The sequence below is a fragment of the Oncorhynchus masou genome, chromosome 1 (genome assembly GCF_036934945.1).
Source record: "Oncorhynchus masou masou isolate Uvic2021 chromosome 1, UVic_Omas_1.1, whole genome shotgun sequence".
Classification (NCBI taxonomy): domain Eukaryota; kingdom Metazoa; phylum Chordata; class Actinopteri; order Salmoniformes; family Salmonidae; genus Oncorhynchus; species Oncorhynchus masou.
In genome coordinates, this window is record NC_088212.1 from 7,598,380 (window position 1) to 7,604,379 (window position 6,000).

Below are 6,000 nucleotides of genomic sequence, written 5' to 3' on the forward strand. Positions count from 1 at the left end.
CAAAGATCTCTCTCTACTTTGCTCCGTTCATCTTTCCCTCGATCCTGACTAGTCTCCCAGTCCCTGCCGCTGAAAAACATCCCCACAGCAAGATGCTGTCACCACCATGCTTCACTGTAGGGATGGTGCCAGGTTTCCTCCAGATGTGAGGCTTGGCATTCAGGCCAAAGAGTTCAACCTTGGTTTCATCAGACCAGAGAATCTTGTTTCTCGTGGTCTGAGAGTCTTTAGGTGCCTTTTGGCAAACTCCAAGCCGGCTGTCATGTGCCTTTTACTGAGGAGTGGCTTCCGTCTGGCCACTCTACCATAAAGATCTGATTGGTGGAGTGCTGCAGAGATAGTTTCTTTCTGGAAGTTTCTCCCATCTCCACAGAGGAACTCTGGATCTCTGTCAGAGTGACCATCGGGTTCTTGGTCACCTCCCTGACCAAGCACTTTTCACCCTCTTGCTCAGTTTGGCCAAGCGGCCAGCTCTAGGAGGAGTGTTGGTGGAATGATGGAGGCCACTGTGATCTTAGGGACCTTCAATGCTGCAGACATTTGTTGGTACCCTTCATCAGATCTGTGCCTCGACACAATCCTATCTCTGAGCTCTGCAGACAATTGCTGCGACTTCATGGCTTGGTTTTTGCTCTGAAATGCACTGTCAACTGTGGGACCTTTATATAGACAGGTGTGTGCATTTCCAAATAATGTCCAATCAATCAATTTACCACAGGTGAACTCCAATCAAGTCGTAGAAACGTCTCAAGAATGATCCATGGTAACAGGATGAACCTGAGCTCAATTTCAAGTTTCATAGCAAAGGGTCTGAATTCTTATGTAAATAAGGTATTTCTGTTGTTTTAAACATTTGCTAAATTTTCTAAGTACCTTTTTTAGATTTGTTATTATGGGCTATTATGTGTAGATTGAGGAGATAAATAATTAAATGAAATCCATTTTTAGAATAAGGCTGTAAGCTGACTAAATGTTGAACATTTCTGAATATTCTCAGAATGCACTGGGGAAAATGTAAAGTGTTTCTGTCTGCCTGTGAATGAGTTGATAGGTTGCCAAGTTCAACTGTTGTTATGGTAACAGCTTTGACCTCTATGGCAGTTGGGAGATCTAGAATGACTGAAGACCTGATGACAGAAGCCTCTCCTTTATAGTCCTGCAATTTATCCCACGGACATGGCCATGTGCTGAGGGATTTATGTCCAACTGTCAGAATAACAGTCAACTTTAATATCCCAATCCTCTTAATAATGTCGTATGAAATTTGTTGGATCAGAATCGGGGTGGTGTTCATTAGGCACACTGCATCAAAACACTAGAAGAGCGGGTAGTTAACAGACCAGGGATTTAACCAGAAACAATTCTTGCTGGTATCTATTCACACCACCTGTTTTATTAAAGGGGAGCGGAACCCCAAAACAAACTTCTCTGGTTGAAAACGGTCCATCGCATTCTAGTGGCAAAATGTACTACAAAGTGTAAATAGGAGCACTTTTGGTCATAAAGTCAGTATCTTTCAATTTGGAGATTTACGAAACTAGAAAGTCCATTTTTTCCTTGGTTTGGGTTTAGATTTCAATCGTGCCCACACGGGACTGCTTCTTGGCACATTCTAATCAAGGCTGGCAGTCGTCAAGTCATCTGGAGCACAGCTGCTGGGTGTGCTGCAGGGCACGTTATCCAATCCCTCCGGAGAAACAACCACATTGATTTACGGACAGCCGAACAAACCATATGCACGCAGCGCCTCGGACTTTATACTTTTTTTTTAAAATGCAAAAATCGGCTTTTCATTTAACATTTAGCCTCACAATGAAGTTGTTTTACCATGTTATTTTCAGGACAACCAGGGCGACAAGTAGGACACAAGTAGAAGGTTCGTCCCCTTTGACAGCGTCCTGTGGACGGAGCCGCGCGTCGGGGAAGGGGTACTTTCACGTATACTCCCTCTCCGGCCTCTCCGTCACCAGGCTGCTGATTATCCCGCACAACTATCACCGTCGTCTCGCGCACCAGCGTCTCATGACACTCACCTGGACTCCATCACCTCCTTGATTATATTCCTTATATCTGTCACTCCCCTTGGTTCTTTCCTAAGCTGTTATTGACTCTGTTTTCATGTCGGGTGTTGTTTTCTTTTCGTGGTCATTGTTATTTTTATTTATTAAAACACTCACTCCCTGAGCTTCCCAACTCTCAGTGTACATTGTTACAGGACTCGTTGGCTTAATCTGTGGTTTCTACAATCATTGTTGGACTTATAAATTAATAACATATACATTGCCTTCAGAAATAATTCACACCGCTTGACTTTTTCCACATTTTGTTGTGTTACAGCCTGAATTCAAATGGATTAAATTGAGATTTGTTGTCCCCGGCCTCCACGCAATACCACATAATGTCAAAGTAGAATTACCTTATTCCACATTCATTAAAAATAAAAAGCTGAAATGTCTTGAGTCAATAAGGATACAAATCCTAAAGGAAAACCTACTTTCCACCAGACACTGGGTGCACCTTTCAGCAGGACAATAAGCTGAAACACAAGGCCAAATATACACTGGAGTTGCTCACCAAGAAGACAGTGACTGTTCCTGAGTGGCCGAGTTACAGTTTTGACTTAAATCTGCTTGAAAATCTATCACAAGACCTAAAAATGATTGTCAAGCTATGACTAACAACCCATTTGACAGAGCTTGAAAATGTTTGAAAAGAATTATGAGCAAATTGAATACAAACATATGGAAATCACTATTGACTCCATTCCATCGATTCCATTCCAGACATTACAATGAGCCTGTCCTATAGCTCCTCCCGCCAGCCTTTACTGGTAGACACAGGTATTGTGCTGGAGATAATGAATATGAGGTTGAAACATGACGAAATTGCCCTTTAAAACAATAAGCATTTGTGCCAATTTTGATTGAAATTGGTTCAGTGGGTACTGGGGGAACATAGAGCTGAGGGAACACAGGGCTGAGGGAACACAGGGCTGAGGGAACATAGGGCTGAGGGAACACAGGGCTGAGGGAACACAGGGCTGAGGGAACATAGGGCTGAGGGAACACAGAGCTGAGGGAACATAGGGCTGAGGGAACACAGGGCTGAGGGAATATAGGGCTGAGGGAACACAGAGCTGAGGGAACACAGGGCTGAGGGAACACAGAGCTGAGGGAACACAGGGCTGAGGGAACATAGAGCTGAGGGAACATAGAGCTGAGGGAACATAGGGCTGAGGGAACACAGGGCTGAGGGAATATAGGGCTGAGGGAACACAGAGCTGAAGGAACATAGAGCTGAGGGAACATAGAGCTGAGGGAACATAGAGCTGAGGGAACATAGAGCTGAGGGAATATGGAGTTGAGGGAACATAGAGCTGAGGGAACACAGGGCTGAGGGAACATAGAGTTGAGGGAACATAGGGCTGAGGGAACATAGAGCTGAGGGAACACAGAGCTGAGGGAACATAGGGCTGAGGGAACACAGGGCTGAGGGAACACAGAGTTGAGGGAACATAGGGCTGAGGGAACATAGAGCTGAGGGAATATGGAGTTGAGGGAACATAGAGCTGAGGGAACATAGGGCTGAGGGAACATAGAGCTGAGGGAACATGGAGTTGAGGGAACATAGAGCTGAGGGAACATAGAGTTGAGGGAACATAGAGCTGAGGGAACATAGAGCTGAGGGAACATAGAGTTGAGGGAACATGGAGTTGAGGGAACATAGAGCTGAGGGAACATAGAGCTGAGGGAACATAGAGTTGAGGGAACATAGAGCTGAGGGAACATAGAGCTGAGGGAACATAGAGTTGAGGGAACATGGAGTTGAGGGAACACAGGGCTGAGGGAACATAGAGCTGAGGGAACATAGAGCTGATGGAACATAGAGTTGAGGGAACATAGAGCTGAGGGAACATAGAGCTGAGGGAACATAGAGCTGAGGGAACATAGAGCTGAGGGAACATAGAGTTGAGGGAACATAGAGTTGAGGGAACATAGGGCTAAGGGGACATAGGGCTGAAAGAACATAGACAATGGGAAGATCTCAATTGCATACTCCTCGCATCCTCCCTCCTCGCCTCCTTCTCAAACCCCATTGGAGGAGGTCACAGGGGACGTCATCCAGAGACCTCTGGATTTCTCTTCCAATGGTATTGAGAAGGAGACGAGGAGAGAGGACACAAGGAGTATGCAATTGAAATCTTCCCATGGTCCAGCCTCAGCTTCCTACCAAAACAAAGGCGAGTAACCATTTTTTGTCCCCCACGATGAAATTGGGCAGGGGACTGTGGATTGGTCTCCGTCCGTCTGTCTGTTTGTACATTCGTCACACGCGATATCTCAGACAGCACTGGCCCGAAACATGATGAAACTTGGGTAAATGATGCTTCTTGCCATAGAGATCCGGCATTTAAAAAGTTTTGACTGATTGGCCCATTAGTAACTGAAAGTTGTGAGGTGATGCGAGAGGGAAAACTGGGCCGTAAATTCTGTGGTATTTTTTTCTTTGGCAACATGACATGGAGTACATGGAATGGACTACCTAAAAAGACTGTTACCCGGGTTAACTGCCTTCCATTTTTGAAGACATTTATTTTAATTTTCAAAACGGTCACTTGAGTATCTGGTCAATACAATGGAATAATCTGTGGTCACACACGACAACTGGAATTTGATAACTGAAATATGTTTGTCACACACAATATCTGCATCATTCATAGGGGAAGACATGTTTACTGTTGCTTTGTTTATTGTTTTAACTGTGGATTGGCCATCTAAGGTCCAGATCTTTTGTCAGAGTCTGAATTACAGGTGATGATAGCCAATGACAGCCTTTCGGTTGCTCAAAGAATTCAGGCTTTGCATGTGATGCTGTTGTATAATGAGCCTTTGACAGAAATCCACCTTCCTGTGTTAGAAACCATGGAAACTACCAAGGTGGAAATGTTTTCTGTGTGTAGATCAGATCGCGTGTTTTTGCATAATGCTGCTTTTCTAACAACCTGTCTTGGTTGGGTTCATTCCAGTGACTGATTGACTGTACATGGGAGGAATCCACACTATCACTGATAAGCAATTTGTCAGTATATCCAGAACATTGCTCTGCGAACCAAAAGGAGTATCTCAGTTTCAATGTAAGAAGCCTGGTGTGGTATCAGTCAGTCTCATGCAGGAACCAACCATGCTTTTAGGACTTGTTTGTGTAGCAGTATATTTAAACAGCCACAAGCCTGGGACACAAGGGCTAATCGCATTGCGGGGTATGTTCAAAACTGTGAAGCAAACCTGGCTGGCTTGATAGCTAGCAGCTAGGCTAGCTGCTTCACCAAGCAGCACCTCTTCAGACTTTGGGCTTTAGCGGTGTCCCCGGGACAGATAGTAGCGGTCTCAACAACTGAGAATAACTGCATCATCTGGGATCCAAATGAAACAGGTGGGTTAGTAAACCATTTTTCAGAAACCGAGCTCTCTCTCTCTCGTTCCACGTTCAGCGCGCATCGCACTCACAGTGCTTCTACATCTGCATTGCTTGCTGTTTGAGGTTTTAGGCTGTTTGTTTTTTTGTCCATACGCACTTTGAGACATCGGCTGAGAGGCTTTATTAATCAATTTGATTGATTGATGACGTGCGTTGTTGAGTATGTGTCGTGTTTGTGTTGTCGGGTATGTATTACATCAGAGGCCTGATCCTAAAAAAAAGCACACGTATCTACTGTGGTGATCCTCTTCCTGTTTCCTGTGGATGGTAGAACCATAAATACGGACTGCCAGCCAGCCCAGGAGAAGCTCTTGCTGAATACTGCAGTGATCTCCTGTTTCCTAAAACACTCACACATCTTGGCTATTGCCACGCCGTGACCGTAGAGAGCTTTTTATGTCTCTATTTTTGGTTTGGTCATGGTGTGATTTGGTGGTGTGATTTGTGGTGGGCATTCTATGTTCATGTTTCTATGTTTTCTATTTCTTTGTGTTTGGCCAGGTATGGTTCTCAATCAGGGAC